Source organism: Ailuropoda melanoleuca, chromosome 19 (genome assembly GCF_002007445.2).
Source record: "Ailuropoda melanoleuca isolate Jingjing chromosome 19, ASM200744v2, whole genome shotgun sequence".
NCBI lineage: Eukaryota > Metazoa > Chordata > Mammalia > Carnivora > Ursidae > Ailuropoda > Ailuropoda melanoleuca.
The window spans coordinates 5,522,222-5,543,947 of NC_048236.1; the positions used below are offsets into that span (position 1 = coordinate 5,522,222).

Here is a 21,726-nt window from a genome sequence, read left to right on the forward strand (position 1 = left end):
GTGATCCAGGGACCAAAAACAAAACAAAACAAAACAAAACCCTCATTTTTTTTCTGCCTAATTGGTGCAATTCTTAAGTAGTTGATCAGACAGTGCTGTTTTTGTCAACCTGTAAGGCACAGAGCAGAGGGAGACATTCACCCCAGCAGTGATGGGCAAGGTGAGTCCAGCGTAACAAATTCACCAAATGAGTATAAAAGTCTCATGAGCTCCAGCACTGTTCCAGGAGGAACCCGATGAACTGCATCGTTTGGATACAAACATGTGTTTGCTCCTGAAAGAAAGAGACTCCCCAGCAAGCTGTTTCAGAGATAGAAGCTGGACCAATCTGTCTGCTTGTGAGGGTCGACTCCCAGCTGATGTATTTGGCTGTTCTTGGCTCTATGAGCAAATGGCCATGAGGGAATGATCGCTGCGGCTTCCATAACTTGGCAACCAAAGCTCCCGGGGGTTCACTGTTTGTTTTCAATCCTGACAGCTCTCAGGAGAGAGAAGGGCAGAGAGGCATAGAAGACAGCCAGGTGTGGGCAAAGAAGAAAACCTTCGGTCAAGCCCAAGTGGGTGAGGAATTGTCAGATGACCCTGAAAAGACACGCACAAGACAAAGGAGATCTATTCGCAACTTCCACAGGACTTGATCCCCTCATTGATTCAGATGTTTTGCTCAGAGCTGTAGATGGAAGCTCTTCCCATGTAGAAAACTAGATAGAGGCGTTTGAGTAGCCATGTGCACCTGCTCTCAAGCTCGTTCCCTGCACGCCACGTTTGTGACGGGGAATGGGCACAGGCGTGGAATGTAACAATGCTGACTTCTGCCCGAAGTGCATTACAGACCCGAGAGGCAAATCGGCCACAGTGGGAAAAGCAAAATGACACTTTCGAACCTAGCTATTACCTTTATATACTGGGGCAAAGTCCTTAGCTTGCTGGCGGCAGCAGAATCCAGGCTGAGTGAGTAAATCCCAGAAGACCCAGGTTCTAGGGCAAGCTCCTCCATTAGCCAGCTTTGCAACTTTGTGGCCTTTGTTTCTCAAAATCTGGGCTTTGGGCTCCTGTCACAGAAAACAGGCAGCACAACATGATGAAAAGTGCACCAACTTTGGACACAAAAGGCTTTGCAGAACGTTATTTAATCTCTCATAGCAGACTCAAGGCAAAAGTTGTTTTTCAGCAATTATTCATGGAGCATTTACTAGGCTCTGGGAATATGGCAAAGGGCAAAACAGACCAAATCCCTGTTCTCATGGACCTCATACCTTTAGATGGGCTCAGAGATCACCAGAAAATAAACAAATATGTGGACATGGATGCAATGCCAGATAGTAAAAAGCTCTATGAAAAAATAAATAAAGCAGGAGAGGGAAAGAAGGAGGGCTTGCCATGTTAGTTAGAGCGGCCAGAGGCAAATGATATCACCCTCAGAAAGTTATTGTGGAAAAGCTAACAGAGACTGTATCTTAAAAGATGACAACATGAGGCAAAGGTACCATGGCACTGACCGTTTGAATGGCTCACAGGACCACTTCCCATAAGGTGAGAGTGGGGTTTTCAGGCTGTGTCCTTGCCTGTTCAGCCTACCCACTGCTGTCATTTCTCTTTCCCTGGGTCCTTTCAATGCTGCCTCCTTAGGTTTGGGGGTTTTTTGGTTTGGTTTTGTTTTTTTTTCCCATTCCTGCAGAGGGGACTAGATCTCTGGTAGCAGGAAGTTAATGAATGTAAAAACTTCTTGGAGCAATGGTATTTGCTACCACTGATGATGTGTCCATGGTTCGTCTGTGTTCTCCAGTGTTCAGGCCTTGACACGGGGCTCAAGGTTTGGAGGCATGGGGCCTGTTTGTTTTGGAGCGATCTGTCCACCAGGTGGTAGAACCTTCCCGTTCAGGAAATGAGCCCTGAAGCAATCGGGCCAGTGGACTCCATCCGCCCCGAGCACAACAAGGGGCTCCACTGTGCAGCCACATCTTGGCCCAGAACGCTCCTGCAGGTAGCAACACCCGGACCATGCCCTAGCCTGACTCCTGGGCTCACGGTTCTGACTTACATCTCTGCACATTCATGGGTTTTAGGATTTTAAAAGGAAGACAGTCAACTGAGAGTTGACTCTTCCTTGTCAAAAGCAAAACCCTCAGGGGCGCCTGGGTGGCACAGCGGTTAAGGGTCTGCCTTCGGCTCAGGGCGTGATCCCGGCATTCTGGGATCGAGCCCCACATCAGGCTCTTCCGCTATGAGCCTGCTTCTTCCTCTCCCACTCCCCCTGCTTGTGTTCCTTCTCTCGCTGGCTGTCTCTATCTCTGTCAAATAAATAAAATCTGTAAAAAAAAAAAAAAAAAAAAAAAAAAAAAGCAAAACCCTCCGTTTTGCTCAAGTGCGACTCAATTTTACATGTTTCTAGGGGGTTTACACCTCCATGTTAGGGCAAAGCTTGACTGGGGGCTGTAGAATGTTTGACAAACGGGTTACAGATCATTATCCGTTGTCATAGGTAGCATTATGGGAATGATAAAATAAGAAAAACATTTTGAATGTCTCTGGCTGTCCTGTCAACAGGCACTTTCCAATGTAACTTGAATCTTGTCCCATATGTTTCTCACCTAAAACATTGGGTCAAATGAACTTTATCCTAGAAACCCATGGTCACCAGCCTCCAAGGTGGCCCCCTAGCCATCCTGACATCCTGTTGTCCGTGTCCTTCTGTAGTCTCCCTCCTCATTGGATCCGTGGTCGATAGAATCGAGCAGAATGACAGTATGTGATTTCAGGGATTCGGTCAGAAAAGGCACTGCAGCTCCCACCTTGGCCTCTTAGATTACTCATTCTGGGGTAAGGAAGCCTCGCGCCATAAGAACACTCAAGCCACTCTCCAGAGAGGCTCACCCGAACAACAGCTGGAACATCTCACCTCTAGGGAAGCGTGTAAATGAGCAGCCTTGGAAGTGGACCTCAACCCCAGTCAAGGCTTCCAGTGACTGCAGCCTGGGCCAATAGCTGACTCAAACCTAAGGACAGACCCTGATCCACCACCCAGAGGAGCCACTCCCGAGTTCCCGACCCACACTACCCATGAGAGACAATAAGTGATTCATGTTTTAAGCCACTAGGTTTGGGGTAATCTGCTACACAGCAAGAGATAACTAATACAAAACCTATTCTGAGTTACCAGGATTGAAGGGAAGAAATGACAGTCTGTTAAACCCGCTGAAAGTAGATTCCAATTAATGTTGTACCATTTTGCCCAACACCACAGCAGGATTTTCAGAGGACTGTTATCTGAAACTGGCATTGGATTTGCAGTACTAGTGAAGGTCCAATCTTTGCCTTTATAACGCTCATGGGCATCCTAAGGAAGAGAAGCGTCTAAGCAGTGCCTCTGAGCGCAATGTCACAGAGGTCCTGGGTCTCACATTGCCTTCACACTCGGTCGACATATTGCATTTCCTACAGTTATTGGCTGAAGGCTACCAGGGAGGTGCCCATCCACCCCCCAGCACTTCTGGCTTGCTATGCACGTGGCCAGAGTGGGGTCCTTCCTCTGGAGAAAGCCACAGGCAAGTGGACACAGGTGCTGGTGGCTGCAAGTTGAACCAGTGAACTCAGAAATGGCATGGGTTGGGGGGACATGGGTGGGGACACCAACTGTCTGCTTCAGTTACCACGCCAAGGCCTCAGCCACAGGAAAAAGGCACAGATCTGAGACAGAGGCGCATAATCAAAGCCCAGCTATCCAAACGGGTGTTCAAGTCAGGGCCAGATTAGTGGCAAAGCCATCTTAGACCTGATGGTAAGTCTGACCTTCCTAAATCACTCTTGCTGGGAAGAAAAAGCAGGAGGCTTAGAGACTGGGAATCTCTCTCCTACCCCTCCCCCCCAACCACAGGCATAGGATTTGCCAGGTTCACCCCATGGGACTGTGCTATCTCTTCATTTCCTTACTATTTGCTCTCACCTGAAGCAACTCTTCCTACTGTGGGCCATCCTATTCAAGGGACAAATTGGCCATATAGAAATAAATTCAACCAAGGGCTTTAAAAGAACAAAAGATAGCACTCCTCTTCTTAAGGAAGTCAGTGAGTTAAAGTAGGGTCTGGTACACAGTAGGTGCTCACAAATGTTAAGCTGGTTTTTCTCCAGCCCCTGCTACCACTGTCTTGGGACTGCCAGGCAGGAATGGAGTCATAGAGCTAATCTATATATGCTCTCCTGGCTTTCTTGCTTCTTTCTTTAAAAAAAAAAGGTGGGGGGAAGATTTTATTTATTTATTTGAGAGAGAGAGCACAAGCAGGGGGAGGGTCAGAGGGAGAAGCAGGCAGAAAGAGAAGCAAGCTTCCCACTGAGCAAGAAGCCCAAGGCAGAACTCGATCCCAGAACCCTGGGATCATTATCTGAGCTGAAGGCAGACACTTAACCGACTGAGCCACCCAGGTGCCCTGGCCTTCTTGTTTCTTAACAAAGAAAACGCCCGACACTGACACTGAGTCCTCCATGTACAGTGGTACTGCTTTTTCACTGGGAATCGGCCTTGGTGGAGGGTGACTCCCGCAGCCTCATTGGCCAAAGACAGGCAAGTAGGATAGAACGAGTGGGAAGATCCAGCATGGGGAACAAACCAGCACCCAGGGCTCGGATTTGAGGGACCACCTGATTCCCTCAGGACTAATCCAGTGGTTCCATGGTATTTCACACTTGGGTCACACTACAAAAAATGTTCCTCCGAAGTCCCCCAGCCTTCGTTCTAAGGTACTTCTGAGGCAGGGACTTACAAAAGGAGCAGTGTCCCTTTTCTCTCTTGCATTTGCTTTTCTGACTTCCACCTCCAGGGGGCACTGATCTTCAAAAGACTAAACCCACACACCAAGGCTGGGCACTACAGAAGGCCAACTGTTGGCCATAGTGGGCGGGGCGATCCTTGTTAATTCTCTGTGAATAATTGATACTGGTGAAACTGAACCAGAGACTTCATTAGCACTTATAAATGGGATCCCTTCCCCCTGATAATATGAGAAAGTCCCAAAGCCATGGTTTCTGCTGCTCTTCAGGTCCTCCCTTTAGAGAGGTTCCCTCACCTCCCCACTTTTAGCTCCATGCATCTAGTAGGCTTTCTCTGGAAATACTTAACCTTTCTTGGTCATGCTTCCTATCTGGGTGACATCAGAAATTGGAAGAAACCTGGTGGCCCAGGCAGCCAGTCCAGAGATTTTTCAGGGCCAGCAGGAGGCAATTGTGATGTTGCAGGACTATGTGTTAGCAAAAAAAAGATGGAGGTTTTAGAGTTTAACAGATCTGGTTTCAGATCCTACCTCTGTCTCTGCCTCTTGCTAGCTCTCTGACTTTGGATAAGTTATGCAACCACATCTCAGCCTTTACTTATAAGTAGAAATGATCATTAATCTCATAATAGTTTGGCATGAAATAAATGCATTTGGATATAAAACACTAGCACAATACCTGGCATAAAATAAGTGCTTTGGTAAGTATTAATTCCTTCTTCACCATCCTTCTCTCTGCCTTTAATAACACCACATAGGATGGGTGGATTTCTGCAAGTCTTCCTACAGAAGCTTCAGTCACTTACTTGAACCCGATCATTGCCCCCTTAAGAAGAAACTTTTTTTCATTAGTCTGGCATCCCCCAAACAACAAGGAAGGGTGAAGGCCACGTGAGAGTCAGAAAGCCAGCTAATCTAGAAGCCCTGGGGCTGTCTTCATTTCTGAACCCTGACTCTTGTGGAGTTGGGAGGAGTTGGCAGAGCCCCCAGGACACATCAGTCTTTGGGGAATGGGATTGGAAATTTACTTAGCAGAAAATTCTCCTATAATGTGAGGCACCCTGCTCCCCAATCCCCAACTCAAGTGCTTTATATATTTCAAAGATGATACCAAAGTCAAGTTCCATGAGGAGCAGAGAAAATACAGGAATGAATCTTGAGTAAATGTAGCTCCCTTGTGTCCCGGATGTTACCCAACAAGTCACTGGGCTGCTGCCATGAGACAGGCCCAGTTTAAATCCTGAGACGGCTGAGCCCTTGTTCACAATGATCTTTGTCTACCAAGGGAGACAAACAATAAACACACAATGACAACATCGTGTAATAAACTCTGCATTTGGAGCCAAGTACCACATGGCTAGGACTGACGTCGCAGGAGATGGGGATCTGGGCTGTATTAAGGACAACCCACATCCTTCATCACTTGCCATCCCAACTTTGGCCACCAAGATAACTTGTCCGGGCTGAACCTTCTTTGAGTTCTCTGTCCCTATCCCATCATGTGACTTCTGTGTCACAGTTTATTTGTCTTAAATAAGGACCAGAAACTAGACTTAAGATACTGTAGGGATCGACCTAACCAGGGCCTAAATAGAGGGGAAATGTGAAGAAAATTAGATTTTAAAAAAATTGTTTTAATGTTTTGAGAATTTATTATGAGGTTCTCGATGATAAAACTGAAGCTATCTTAAAAACAAACAAACAAAGAGAACCCTGGCATTTACCAACCATCCTGGTTTTTCTGGAACTGTCCCAGTTTTCACACTGAAATTTCCATGTCCTATGAAACCCCTCAGTGGGGACACACGGGTAAAGCTGGTCAGCCTAATTGTGTTCCAAACACAGAAGTACCCACAGAGCACAGAGAAAATGTACCAACCTCGTGCTTAAGCCTTAAGCCACGAATGCATAAAGTAATAAATGGTTCATCCAGAAGGCCCAAATTGCTTCCTGAGTAGGAACGTGGAGATATGTAATATTTAACAAACACAAAAATTGGTAAGCACTGAATGAATATGAGACCGTATTTAAAAATGCAAGAAATTGTGGTTTCTTGTTCTTGAAAAAGGCCTAGAACATAGCCTTCCAAGTGACCGAGAGAGGCCGGTTTTCATTTTCCTGGAGAGGCTTAAAAAATTAGCATACAGGTTAACAGCCAGGGAATTGATAAGACAAGTCTGACCTTGAATCACGGCTTTACGCTTATACACCATGTGACCCAAGATAAACTTTTAAACTTCTCTATGCGTTAATTTCCTTTTCTGTAAAATAATCCCTACTTAAAAGTCCTGTTTTATAAATTAAAGTAAAATGATCATCATACATGAAATATAAGGATTACTCAATAAATATTAACTGCTCTCAGAAAAACAAGAGGGAGAAGCTAAGATTAGATCGCTCATGAAAACAATTTTGCCACCAAGTATTAGGAATATGGCTTTAGATTAATTTGGATACTATATTTCATACATTCCTACAGCTGAAAAAAGCCTTTAGCTGAATATCTTCATTTGCCTGTCCAGGTCCACTGTCCACCTTTTTCTCCATATCCTTCTTTGTTCCCTGGAGGCTGGCCTCTCTGGCCCACCTCAGGGCACTTTTGGCCCTTGGATTTGACTCAAACCAGCTGAAGGCTTCTAGCAACTGAATGTCACAGCTCCTGTCCACAGACCCTCTCCACCCAGCCCTCACTGCCTCCAGGTTTTTGCCTCCCTGCTCCTTCCACTCCTTCAGGCTTGGAGATGTTAATGGATGCCCCCTTGACTAGCCTCGGGGCTCCAACGCCATCATCTGGGGTTTCCCAATAGCCTGACCACACATTAGTACATTATTTATCCAACGGAATGTGTTTTTTGTTTCCTGCTAGAACACTGACAGATAAAAACATCAGGAGAACAACTAGCTCAGTGATTTCCAAACAGTTTGGGCACCGTTCTGGACTGGCCACATCAGAAGCACCTAGGGAGATTTTGAGAATATGGATTCCTGGACCTCGCACCTGGAACACTAATTCAGAGGAGCATTGGGTGAGGCCTCACGCTGTGTTTCTAGCAGCTCCCCACCAATCCCGCTGCATAGCCAGATCTGGGAAGAATGCACTCCTGAAGCCCCCCGTACAGCTGGGCCCTTTCTCTTCATCAGTGTTTTTTGTTCTTGCTTCACATTTCACTTTCTTTGATTTCATTTTGGTTAGAAACAAACAAACAAACAAAAATACAGCACATACAGAAACTATATATAACCTCCAGAAAGGTGATCTCTGTTAAGGTGGGCATTTTGGCACATAGTTGGCACTCAATAAATATTTGTTATGTGAATATTAAATGAATCATTAATTGAGAACATTTGCAGACCCCTGCAGGCTTAGATTAGTTCAAGTTGATGACCTCAAGGGGGACATGACCTAAGCTTCATATTTGATAGAGATCCAAACAAACAAAAAGCGATCTTGATAGAACAAGATGAACTTGGGGCGACTGGGTGGCACAGCGGTTAAGCATCTGCCTTCGGCTCAGGGCGTGATCCCGTCATTATGGGATCGAGCCCCACATCAGGTTCCTCCACTATGGGCCTGCTTCTTCCTCTCCCACTCCCCCTGCTTGTGTTCCCTCTCTCCCTGGCTGTCTCTCTCTGTCGAATAAATAAATAAAATCTTTAAAAAAAAAAGAACAAGATGATCTTGTCATCAAAGCTGAGTAAGTTGCTACATATGGGTATAATTTCAAATTAGTGGCTTTCCTGAAATTTTCCCCCATCTGTCCTTGGAAGGCTGATGTACATTCCACCAGGCAGGGTGGCTCATGTTAAAAGCCTGGAAGCTGCTGTGTATATGGGAAAGGACTTCGGAGGTGAAACCCCAATTTTACTTTTTCTACACTATCATACACGTTCAGAAGACTTGTGGTGCCATTTTTAACCTGCAGGTTGCTGTACATTTTCAAAGTGAGTGTTCAAAATCAGTACCTGAGCAGAATAAAAACCCAGAGCCAGGTACATCCTTCCTACCCCTTACCTCATTCTACAGTCCTCTACCTATTTCTAATTACCCAAGGAGACTTGTCCTGCCTCTTTTTTCCCCCCACTTTCCCTATCTTTTTGAACTGCTAACAGAAAAATCTCTTGGCTGACATTTTTCTGACAATATGTATCAGCAAAATTGCGAGCTAATTGACCTCTTTTCATGCCAAGACGAAATTTGCTTGAATACACTTGGTTGGAAAGCATTCTAGAGTAAGAAACACACTTCTCAAACTCTAAATGGACTATACTATTCTTACCCTTTGTAAGCAGCATCTGTTTGAAATGACCCATGGTCATTATGATGAAAATCAATTATTGATTTTAAGGTATTTAAAACCCATTGACTAACTAGGACCTGAGAAGATGGATCGAGCTACTTGATCTTTTTATAACTGGCCCCAGCCTGATGCATTTGGTCCGTCTGTTGTTTGCTCTTGACAGCTCTTCCGTCACCTCCATTGCGGAATGTGGCTTGCTATTGTCAGGGCTGCTGTTCCTAAGGTGAAGTTGCCAAAAAAAGAATTCTCTGGGCAGGTGAGGGGTCACTCGGGGCTTTTAGACAAATGTGTATTTCTGCTCTGAGTTATGCAGGAGCTGATCTGAGAGGAATCTTCACAGTTTGAGAGACGTTGTGAAATGAGAAAGTTCTAGGAATTAGCAATAAACCGACAATTCATCAGACGTCTAAAAATATTTTTAAAAATTTGAAGCAAAGATTAAGAAATTGGTGCTATTTAACTTAGAAAATAAGTCTGATGAATGATTAGATCTTGCTTTTCAAATATTTGTTACTTTTTGGAGCATATGCAACTCTAATTAGAGAAAAGGAGGCAGAATGGAGAAAGAAAGAAAATGAGTAGGAAGGGTGCTTGAAATGTCCTTCTAAAGGGACTTACCGAATCAGCCAGCCTTGTAGTTCCTACACCAACATGGCTTCCTAAATCTACATGGACCCGGACTGAGGAACAACGTGTGTGGGGCAGAAGGGCAGGGAATGGGCATTATGGCTTCTCCAATTTCTTTCTAACCTCAGAATTCAGAAAAAAACATTTCCCCATGGTCCTCCTCAGACTTCATACATATTTAAGTTATGTTGTCCGTGGGTTCAAAACTATCCCTAATCTCTTCGATAGCTTGGTTTTTGCTGAAGTATTACAGAAAATAAAATAAAATAAAATAAAATAAAATAAAATAAAAAAACAAAATCACATCCTTCAACTAAAAAAATAAATAAAACAAATAGGAGAAATGGAATTCAGGATTTTAAAAATATAGTATTATTTCTGGTCTTTGGAAGTAAGTGTGCCCCAAAACATCCTAACTCAGCCCAGAACCAGTCTCTAGCAGCATCTGAGATGCCCTTCTGTATTATAAAATGGGGAAGTCCGAAGTATTAGGTAGGAGACCATGTGGAAAACCAGAGGTTAGCATATACCCAGTATCTTCCTTAAGATACCAAATGCATATATTTACACCTGAAGAAGCATCAATGTTGTCCTCCCCACTATGAAACCTGGGTCTATTCTCTGATTTCATGTTTAGAGCTCAAGAACCAAAATTTAGGTAGTGGAACATGGAATGACCATCCCTTGGCCACCTGGAATCAGTCAAGTAAGGTATTTGCTGTTCAAGAAAAAATGTCCTCCCATAACTACCAGGAGGCCTCGCGTGCCCAATAAGGCCCTCCTTGAACTTAGTCATCACTCCACCCACTTCTAGAGGAAGAGTCATCAAACAAATGATGCAAAACATTTTCATTCAAAAATCATAATAAAACTGACAATGCCTTCCCTTCACGCCACGGCAGGAAAACTTCCGTGACCAGGGAAAAAGCGGACCGGTTACCTGCACGAATTAGTAAATGGGGCCCACTGCCGTGACAGAAGTTTGTCTGTGGTGGTGCAGTGGCTGAGAAAGGGCAAATATATTCTTAGAGCAACTGTTTGGTATAATTGCCCAGAAGTCAATCTAGCCAAAACTGGCTTGCATTTAGCAATTTTTGTTGATTATAGTTCTCTGAGTAAACATCAGGTGACAGAGGACAACAGGGAAGGAAACCAACTTTGGGGCCAAAGAAGGCTAAACAGCATGAAGAGAATCCACTCACCTGTCCATTCTCACAAATCCATCCTTTTCAGACTGACCTGTCCATTTCAGGTAGATCTTTGGTCTGAGCTCCAGGTAGGACATACAAATCATGGAACTTCGGAGCTTCAAGGAACTTTAGAGATCATAGAGTCTCTCTCTCTCATTCTAGAGTTGAAGAAATAGATGCAGGGTCTATTTCTTCTCAGTGTCTGCAAAGTGATTTGCTGAGTGTCTTAGAAACTGAGCTCTTGGGGGGCGCCTGGGGGGCACAGTCGGTTAAGCATCCAAGTCTTGGTTTCTGCTCAAGTCATGATTTCAGGGTCATGATCAACTGATCTCAGGATCAACCCTGCATCAGGCTCTGTGCTCAGCCTGGAGTCTGCTTAAGACTTTCTCTCTCTTCCCCCCCGCCCCTTCCCCACTCCTCTCTCTCTCTCAAACAAAGCAAGAAATAAGAAAGAAAGAAGGAAGGAAAGAAAGAAAGAAAGAAAGAAAGAAAGAAAGAAAGAAAGAAAGAAAGAAAGGAGAGAGGGAGGGAGGAAGGATGGAAGCGAGAAACTGAGAGCTCAGTTCTCCTAACCATTAATCCAGTACTCTTTCCATGTATCATTTCCATGTATCATTTCCTGGCCTAGTGGCCCAAACTGTGCAGCACAGGCTTTAGGCTAGATCTGCTTGTGAAAGGAGGGGAGCAATGGCAAGCCAACTTTTATAGGGACCTCCCCAAGGAAGCCTCAGAATAATTCTGTACTCGTGGAAGTCCCCAGTACCTCTGGAGGCCATATTTTTCTCCTCTGAGAGGCCCAGCAGGATGTTGAAATATCTGTTGGGGGAAATGAAATGGCCATGTGTTTGACAACAGATTTCCAATCCTCCAAGGACAACACGCCTGCCAGCCCCAGGATACTAGTTTCCAACACAGTCCATGGCAGCCTTTGAGAGAGCACCTTAGTGGTCACAGCCCTCCTAGCTGGCCCGGGAGAAGAAGCCAGGACATCATATATCTTGGGCCTCCAGAACCAGCTCCTGTGCTCTGGGGGGACCGGAGAGGATTAGTGTGGGAGGACAGGAAGACGGAGGAGCTCCCTGTTGCCCCTTTTTGTTACTGTTGCTGTTGCCTCTGGGCCAGGAACAGCCCAGAGTTTCAACTCTCTGCTCCCCGGGTGGGCCTCCTCTCCAGATCTCCAGCCCCAACTTGTCTCTAGCTGCAGATTCGGTGTCTCTAGGGGTCTGCTGAAGGTCTCCACTGGAGGTCCTCCACCACCTCATTCCCCCCAAACCTGACCCTGAACTCACTCTCCCCTCCACGGGAAAGATGGACCTCTCCGTTTCTGTTTAAACACACTACCAACCTCCCAGTTACACACCTAAGTTACTTTGCGATCCAGTCGCCCTTTCCCGTTCCCAGCTGGCACATGAGCTGGCCCCCAGGTCTCGGCAGGGCTCCGTGTGTGTGTGCGTAAAGTCCTTCTTGTGTTGCCCTGTCTCAGGCCCGCAGCGTAGAACGAATCGCTGTGTCTGCCTGCTCCGTGCTGCGTGCTCATCGCACACGAGACAATAAACCTCTGTTCGTTGAAGCCACCGAATGTGTGGTGTTTGTGACAGCAGCCGTAGCAAACGCACACACCGCCCGTCCCTCCCCACACAGCTCCACGGTGTACCCGGCATCGCTGGCCTGCGAGCCTTGGCGCTGGCTGAGTTTTTGACACCCCTCCCCCCCCGACTGATTTGGTCAACTCCTAGTCCTTCCAGATTTAGCTTAAGCCTTCCTTCGTCTGTGACTCTTTCATGAGACATCTCGTGCCGAGCCCAGACCGATCCCTTCCTCTGCGGTCCTGATCAAGCAGGACGCACGCATGCCTCTCAGAGCTCCCAGCACGTGGAGCTGGAACCACTGCCGGCTCTCCGTTTGCTTTCAGACTGGTGTGCTCAGTCTTTGCTGCGTGTTAGAGTCACTTCGAGCGATTCTTAAAAATGCTGGTCAGTCAGAGAAAGATAAATACCATAAGATTTCACCTGTATGTGGAATTTAAGAAACAAAACAAACCAGCAAAGAGAAATGAGAGAGAGAGAGACCAAGAAACAGACTCTAAAGTATAGAGAACAAATTGAGGGTAACAGAGGGGAGGTGAGTGAGGGGATGGGGGAAGCGGGGGAAAGCACTTGTGATGAGCCCTGGGTGATGTAGGGAAGTGTTGAATCACTACATTGTACACCTGAAATGAATATCGCACCGTGTATTAACTATACTCCAATTAAAATTAGAAACTTACTAAAAGAGTACTGATGCTCAGGGCTCTACCCCAGAGATTCTAATATTCTCTTTTCTCCTTTTGCACACAGAACGTGGGAAACTGTCTCATCACCCCACCACTTGCACTCCCACTCCCTGCCTTTTCCCTTGAGGGATTTCAGGAAGGAAATGCAATGCTTTATTTGTGCTTTTCTAATGCCCTTAACCAATCATCCCTCAGTGACAGTGGACTATGGGAAGATTTTGGAGCCTTGGTTTCCCTGCTAGCACCCCCAGTTAGCTCTCAAATACTGCCTGTCCTCACAAGTCTTTCTCCCTTCCTTCTCCTTCTAAAACTCTAAAAATAAAATGATTGATAAAGAGCTATTTGCTTCCATTTCTTCTGAAGATAAATTTAATGCGTGGTCTTTATACAAAGTTTAGAAAATACCAAAAAAAAAAAAAAACCAAAACCCATTAAAAAGAAAAATGATTGGTAATCCTACTAAGAAGAGCTAAAAACTGTTAAGACTTTGATATGTTTTGTCATACATATATATCTATGTAAGGGAAATGTTTCCATAAATATATACAATGTATCATGAGTAGGTGGGTATGAGAGAGAGAGAGGAGGGAGGCGGAGAGAAGGAAGGCGGGTAGAAGAAAGAAGGGTGGGAAGGAAGGAGAGAGGAGGGAGGAAGGGGGGAAGGAGAAAGAGGAAGGAGGGAGGGAAAGAGGGAGGAGGAAGGGAGAGAATACATATTGACTGTCTCTCATGGTAAGGAGATCTGTGTTCACACTGTACTAACTTGTTTCTTTATATACTCAGTATACCGAGACTCAACCCTACAACACATTAAGCTGAGGATGTTCCTGAAGATTCCAAAGAGGAGATGGAAGAGAACCCTCATCTTGCTCGCCCACAGCTCTCACCATCTTTATCCCCACTCGTGGGGATAAAAGTGTCTCCACTTTTCGGCTCCCTCTCAACACTCTGCCCAACTTCACATCCTTTGGCACCAGCCTCCCCACACCCAGATCTTTGTCCCAGAGTCTCCGTGTTTCCTTCTTGAGGGAGAGCAGCTTAGCAATATAGCTTAACTTTCATTCATTCAGAGGGGATAGGCGGGCTTACCTCAGAATCGGAGACTTTGGGCCTGTCAGGACAGAGTCTGTAGGAGGACGAAACAGGTTCTGGAATCAGAGCAGGAATGAACTTCCCCCAACAGCACCCCACCCTACACACCCATAACCATAGAAACACCCCTTTTCAGCCTTCTGGAACAATCAAAAGAGGTTGAATGATCCTAGTGTTAACTGAAGAACATTTCAAAAGAGACAGCAAAAGAAAGTTTTGCAAATCACAAAGCTTTCCATGGGGATTTGTTCTTGGAAAATAATGTCATATGGTGGTGGCGTGCCTTATCCCTGGAGCCAGACAGGCATGGGATTGAGTTCTAACTGAGTGACCAGGGGCAAGTTACTCTACCTCTTGAAACCTCAGCTTATCATCTGAAAAATAGGAAGAATACTAGAAGCTTCCTCAGAGCATTGTGATGAGAAGTAGATTAGATAATGTATGAAAAATATTTAGCACAACGTCCAATGCATGAGCAGTGCTCAAAAAATGCTAGTTGTTACGAAGACTGTCCTCTGGCTGACTCATGCACTGGGCATGTTGTTATTGTGATTCCCTAATTAAGCATCACTATTAATGGCCCTGAAATTTTTAAGCGTTTAATAAATGGTAGCAACAAAGATCTAGTTTGGGGATTACTTTGGTTCATGGAGCATCTTTGAAACTCGTTTGATTGAATCTATGCGAAGAAATACATTTTATAGAGAAACCCATCACATACACTTGTGCATGTATGTGTATGTTTGCAACCAGAGAAAAAAAGTCCGTGAAGTAATGCCCAACCTTCTGACTTGACATTTTGATATTTTCTACCATATTTTTAAAATGGTGGACAGGGGCGCCTGGGTGGCACAGCGGTTAAGCATCTGCCTTCGGCTCAGGGTGTGATCCCGGCGTTATAGGATCGAGCCCCACATCAGGCTCCTGCTATGAGACTGCTTCTTCCCTCTCCCACTCCCCCTGCTTGTGTTCCCTCTCTCGCTGGCTGTCTCTGTATCTGTCAAATAAATAAATAAAATCTTTAAAAAAAATGGTGGACATAATCAACTTGATTAAATTTTGCAACCCACTAAAAAGTTGAGACCTACGGTCTGAAAGCCATGCGCCATGGGGCCATCGAATGGAACGTCCTGAGGAATGGATCTCTCTTACCTCCAACACAACCATTCTTCACAATTTTGAGATCTACAACATCTTCCATTATTATATGTTCTACACCTCTATGTCTTGCATCCTTAATATATCTTCGGAAGTCAAAGTAAAGTTGCATGCTTTCTTAGAATCTTGCACAATTTTCTATCATAGTGATGGAAACAAAAACCCTCTCAAAAATTATTTTTCAGGTGTAATTGAATTTCTCTCTGCAGAAAATTTAAGAAACTGACTGTTCTATCTTTCACAGGAAATTTCTTAACAAAAATTGTGGAAGATAATCAGATGCCAAAATTGTCCGTCTACAAAGGTCTACACCAGGATGTCAAAGAAGAGATAGTGAGGAAAATATATAAGAAAAAAGCGGCCAGTCCTCCTAGTTCCTATCTCTCCACCTACCCCCACACCATGTCGTTCATGACAATTGCTAAGGGGCTGGATGCTGATCAAGTAGGTTAAGATGCTCTGTCCTCTTCTCTTTCTAACTGTGCTCTTTCAAACGTTCTAAAGTATGATTCCCTCTGTCACTGAAGGAAGCATGATTGGCCTCCCCTGGTTTTGCCTGGGTGGCTTGATGAGAACTGTCAGACCGAGAAGCTCCTAGGCAGAGACTCCAAGACTGATGCACCCTCCAGGTCCTGGACTCCACCTGAATTCCAGAACCAACGTTGTGCTTTCAGCACAACTGCCCACAGTCCCGAGCCAGATGAGACCAGCTTGCAGAATTCCAAATTCCAAGACTTCATTTTCTTTCTATTTCACACACATGTTCTAACTGTAGTCCTATAACCTATTGACCTTTGCCCCCATTGGAATTTCTAAACAAGCTATACATGCTCAGCCAGGTTAGAGAAGCTATTTGAGTTTCAAGGAAAGTTTCAAGTTTTGGTATTTTAACCTGAGCCTTTATGCTTCAAACTTCATGCCTTAGATAAATCTTACAGGAAAAAAAATCGCAAAATATTAGTAGGATGGTGTTGACTCCCTCCCTCTCTTTCTTTTCTATTTTTTCTCTTTCTTGCATGTTTCTTTCTTTCTTTCCTGTAATTTATTAAATTTCTTCCCTTTTCTCCAGTGAGTTATGAGGCGAGGGATATAAAAAAATTACATAAGAAAAAATTATACTCTTCTCCCTCTTAAAATTTGCAGGAGCTTGTATAGGAGAATTCATCGTAGTTGGTGTATTCATAGCTCAGTATCAAAGGCAAGGTCAAGAGGAAAGGGCAATTTTATGTAGGGTAATTATTAAAGAGAAGACGAGAGAAGATGATCTGAGTTCAGGTCATCTTCTTTTTGTTATCTTGTGGCTGTGTGGCTCTAGATAGGTGCCTTTCCCCCCCAAACCTCAGTTTTTGTATTGGGTAAATGAGGCTAATGATAATATGTAACACTCACTGGACCCAGGCAAGTACACAGTGAATAGGAATAGTAGTAATAGTGTTGTTGTGGTTGTTATTTGTTGCCATGAAAGTTCTCCACCACCAGAGCCCTTACAGAAAAAACTCTTGGAGGTGATGGAAGTACTTTTTATCTTGATTGTGGTGATGGTTTCACAGATGTGTATACATGTTGAAACCCATAAAACTTTATACATTGAATATGTGCAGTTAGTAAAATATCAATTATATATTTCAATAAAGCCACTAAAAAAAAAGTTGGACTGGCATACATGGAAATATGGAGGAGGCATCAGTAGTATCTGTGTCCATTAGAAACCAAACAATACTATTAATAAACGTTTTAAAAGAATTTCTAATTTAATGTAGATTTGGCAAAAACAAACAAACAAAAAACCAAATAAGCAAACAAAAATCTCATAAGAGTCAGAGCCCATAATCTTGGATAGAAAGAGGACTCCAGCAGCATAACAGAAGGAAAACTTCTAGTCCCACCAAGAATTTCTCACCAATGAACAACTAGTCCTGTGACCAGAAGCTATGGGAAAGACCTCCAAGACAATGTGACCAAGGGAATGTTCCCTAAAGGATCTTCCAAGCCTTCAGATGTGACTAGCCTGCTGCTCCAAACAGACTCCCCAGGGCCAAGGGGTCCTCGGAGTTCACCAGCTCTTCCGGACAATCCCTGAAAAGCACACTGTCTGTGCTGGAGTGAGGCTGAGTAAAAGAGCTTTCCTGAAGATTCCCCACATATCAGTTTAGGAGAAGTTCCCACAACATGGTTATCAGAAGCAGAAAACCTGAGGCAGGATGAGGAGGACAGGCTACAGCTTGTGTTTCATAATATTATCCAGATTTCCCCAGACTCCACAACTTTGACCTTATGTCCTAGAACCACAAGCTGAGAGAACAGGGGGTCACGTGTGTCCCCAGCCCCCAGAATTTCCTGCCAGGCTTCCTAGGGGCTGGGAACTCTTTGTAGGCCCTTAAGGAGGTCTGAAGGCTGGCTCCAAGTTCACCAGGTCTATTGAAAAGACAACTTCCTGGCTGGGATGCTCAAGATAGACCATCTATAATGGGGAGGGAGTGACCCCTGGATGTCCCTGAGCCAACTTCCTACTCTTTGAAATGCCCTGTACTGTAGCTCAGCCTTTAAAGGGAACAATGAAGTAAATGTTGACCTCTGGCTACTCTCTCAACCCAAAGGATTAATCTAGAAAAATTTTTCACAATACAGATGTTAAAAACTGATTGTCTAAATCTTGATCTGAAGAAAAGAACCTGCAGATGCATGTCATAACATTCCTCTGCATTCCTGCATCTCCAACATTGTAGCCTCGAGCCGAGCCCCGGAGACCCAGGAGGCTGAGAACAGCAAAACAAGACATTCTGCCTCATGCTGAATTCCCACCTCCAGCCATTTCCCATTAGATCTGTAGCTGTTCTCCATGTCATGGCTTCACAGGGCACACAGTCACATCTCTTCGGCTAGGAAGGACTCTAGGGATGATCTCCTGCCTCTTAGAAACTACACTCACATCATGAGATACACTCGTGGCTTTATGATGTTGACTTCCCTTAAACATCTTCCAGAACCTTTGCAGAACGAAGCTTTCATATAACAGGGTTGGACATTCTGATCAGAATCAGAAAGGAGGTGGGCGCCTGGGTGGCACAGTCGTTGGGCGTCTGCCTTCGGCTCAGGGCGTGATCCCAGCGTTCTGGGATCGAGCCCCACGTCAGGCTTCTCCACTAGGAGCCTGCTTCTTCCTCTCCCACTCCCCCTGCTTGTTCCCTCTCTCGCTGGCTGTCTCTCTCTCTGTCTAATAAATAAATAAATCTTTAAAAAAAAAAAAAAGAATCAGAAAGGAGGAGCTGATTCCCAGTTTTTCCCCACCCTCGCTCCCATAGGCAGAAGCTCTGATTCACACTTCACAGGAGCCTCTGATAACACACATGCCATTGCCATGGGTTTCTGGTCAATGTCCCTGGGTTGGACCAGGCCACTGTGTGATGGACAAAATCCAGTTGCTTATCTCAGGACGTAGAGTTTCGTGAGATCTCAGGAATGAGGGAGAAGATGAGTTAAAGGTGACTGTGTGGTTTGGAGCCCGCCTGACAGAGTCATGGTCTCTGATAGAATGAGCAAGTCAAGAAGCCCAAGAACATTGAGGGTGTGGAGATGACAAGAGAGCAGATTCGTGGGTTCCTCTGGCACAGAGTCATTTTAGAGGGCATTTTGACCTTCGTTCTGAATTCAGAAAGGATGAATATCATTAGATAAATAAAATTATTTCTGAAGCTGGAGTGGGAGCGACTATTTGTCAAAGTAGCTAGAATCAGAAGGAGATATTACAAGATAGCACTCAAACTTACTTGACATTTATACATATAATAAAATAAAAACCTTTCATTTCCAATATAACATCCAAGGAAAAGGGAAATTGTAGGGGGCTTTATGGGGGAGGTAATGATGCCCCCATCCCAAATTCAACCCTGAATTCTCAGCTGATCTCAGTTTTCCAGAATAGTTCTCATCTTCCAAAAGCCTATTTTATTTTTTTTTAGCAGAACAGCCCCAGTCCCATCAAATATTCTTCATACGTGATTGTTTCCAGAACCCTCAACACTGACTCCCCTCTGAATACATTTTAGTTTGTCAATGTGCCTCTGAAAAATGTAGCATCTAAAATTTTAGAAAAGTCTCTAAATGCAATATGACCTAGAAAAATTAAGAGACCTATTATCTATCTTGTGGTCACCAGTTTCCCCTTAACGCAACCTAATGTCACATCAGATTTTTTGCAGTCATGTGGGTTGTTTTATTTTGTTTTGTTTTTATCTACCTAAAGGCAGAAATATACCCCTGTTAAATTATATAGATTTTAGATGCCTGCCAATTTAACTTATTGAGAACGTTTTAAATCTGGATTTGGACTTCTCATTAACTGTTCTCCCCAACTTTGTGCCATTCTCAAATTAACAATCAGGCCACTTAGATTTTTCTTGAATGCTTGATAAAAATGTTGAATTGGGGGAGAGAGGAACCAAGTTCACTGTAGCTTTTGATAACATTTTCCTCCTTCTCAACTGTTTTCTTCAGGATCCTTTTATTAATGCATGTTTCACTTACTTAAAAAATGAGCTATTACATTATATAATTAATTGAAAAATTTATAAGCTCTTTTTATACTGTTTGATGAGCTTCATTGGATTAAGGAAATAAGTACCTGTTTCATTATAAGAAAAAAAAATATCTGTTATCTTGAGGCTCTCATTTGAGTTCATGATATAATGACTTTCTAGCTCTGGATCAAAGATTGAGGCTAAAGAGAGTTGAGAATCCATAAAATGGATATTGACAATGGCTGGGTGAGGTCACTACTCAAACGTCAGCAGTGTGGTGATATCACAATCACTAAATGACATTCCTAGACATTTTATGGTTGTGTAGGCACATGAATCACCCTAGAGCTTGACATAAATAGAGTAATAAATAGAAGCCATTTGAAATATCATTTCCCTCTTAAAATGATGTTTCCCATTGAGCTTGAGTTAAATAATTTATCCAAGGTCACACAGGGAGCCAGTGACCAAGACAGGAATCAAATCCTACCCTATTCAGTGAGATATCTCCACAGCCTACTTGTTTCATGGCTACATCACACTTCATAGTAGGTTGGGGTCTTAGGGGGAGCCCCTGAAGAACACTGCCAATATGTGGAAGTTTCAAAAGAAAGTGCAAGTTTATTCAAAATAGGGTAAACTCTCAGCCACCTTAGAAAGAACCCAGAAGAAGTAAGTACACTCTACACCGGGTGACCCAGTCCACCACTCCCAGCTGATGGGCTCAGAGGGGCACCTGGCCAAGGGCAGCAGATCCATACTCTCTCCAGTGAATAAGCCATGACTGGCAGAAAACTATGACCAAGTAGGACTCTTCTCTTACACATGTGAGCTTGAAAACATCCATGTGCAGTTATCCACAGGAGCTTAAGCTAAAATGTCTTGAGTTTGAGAGTGAGGCTAGAGAAGGCCTGAGTAAGTTTGAAATTCAGGGAGCAGAAGTGCGAGAGTAAGGAGGGAAGGGAATGGTGATGGGCAGGCGTCATGGGAAAGAGAAGATGTAGCCCATGAAAGTGAGCCAGGGAGAGTTACACAGGTCAAGTTCAGGCCACTTGTACAAACTAAAGCTGCCTTTTCTTAGATAACCTGAGGAAGTCTTTATTCTCTACAGTCACAAAGCCACGAGGGGTAAGAGAGAGGGGGGTAAGGGAAGTGGGTGGGGGATGGGGTAACTGGGTGAGGGGCATTAAGGAGGGCATTAGATGTAATGAGCACTGGGTGTTGTATGCAACTGATGAATCCCTAAACTCTACCCCTGAAACTAACAATACATTATATGTTAACTAACTTGAAATTAAATAAAAAATAAAAAAAAGAGTGGCGGGTGGGTGGGAGATTATTGACCTAGGACAATGGTTCCCTCAGTGTGTTCTAGGAATCCCTAGAGAGTCTTGAGACATTTTCAGAATGTCTTTGAGGTCAAAACAACTTTAAGGAGAGGAGAGAAAGAAGAGAAAGAAGAAGGGGAGATGAAGAGGAAGAGGACGAAGGGGAGAAAGAGGAGGAGAAGACATCCTTTTTTCTTTGCACTCGCGTTCTCACACATGTGTACACAGTATGGAAAGCTTACTGATACAGTTTGAAATTTCACATTGCAACTCATCTTTAAGCATCAAACACCTGTCAAATTTTGGTATATCATTAAAGAAGAATAACCATAATTTCCCAAAAGGCTATTAAAATACTCCCCCTTTCCAACTAACGCAATGTGACAAGCTAGATTCTGAACCAAAATGATACGTCACAACAGAATGAATGAAGAAATCCAGCCATTTACTCAAACACCAAACATTTGCAATTGCAAAAATG

The 21,726-nt window shown here is 44.1% G+C and overlaps 1 long non-coding RNA gene across 1 annotated transcript; it reads right to left on the minus strand.

Moving 5' to 3' along the window:
• Positions 1–352: 352 nt before the first annotated feature.
• On the minus strand, positions 353–11,011 carry LOC117797157. The gene is made up of 3 exons (XR_004622068.1): positions 10,891–11,011; positions 896–1,052; positions 353–582 (listed from the first exon to the last, which is right to left on the minus strand). It is a non-coding gene; the product is annotated as an uncharacterized LOC117797157 (long non-coding RNA).
• Between the last annotated feature and the right edge of the window lie 10,715 nt (positions 11,012–21,726).